The following is a 322-nucleotide window of genomic DNA, read 5'->3' on the forward strand; positions in this document are numbered from 1 at the left end:
TAACTCAAAGGTTTAAAAAACAAGTTGAAAAAATGTAAGAAAAAAACACAAAACAAAAGTGAAAAAAAGTACAAGATAAAACCACAGATAAGCTGTTTTAGAATGAATCGCCTGGCCTATGTGCAAATTCAAATTAATTGTTAATCGCGGGTCCTGCTTCAAAAGATCCTGAATAGAGATATCGTGCCGTAAATAAGATAAAAGGTTGTTGCATTTACCATTTAAATTATGGTTCATTGGTTTTTTCACAGGCTCTTGAGCATGATTTAAAAAGATTAAACAGTTTATTAAACTCAATATCTTCTTATGCCAAAAACTTTGT

This window comes from Artemia franciscana, chromosome 14 (assembly GCF_032884065.1).
Source record: "Artemia franciscana chromosome 14, ASM3288406v1, whole genome shotgun sequence".
Classification (NCBI taxonomy): domain Eukaryota; kingdom Metazoa; phylum Arthropoda; class Branchiopoda; order Anostraca; family Artemiidae; genus Artemia; species Artemia franciscana.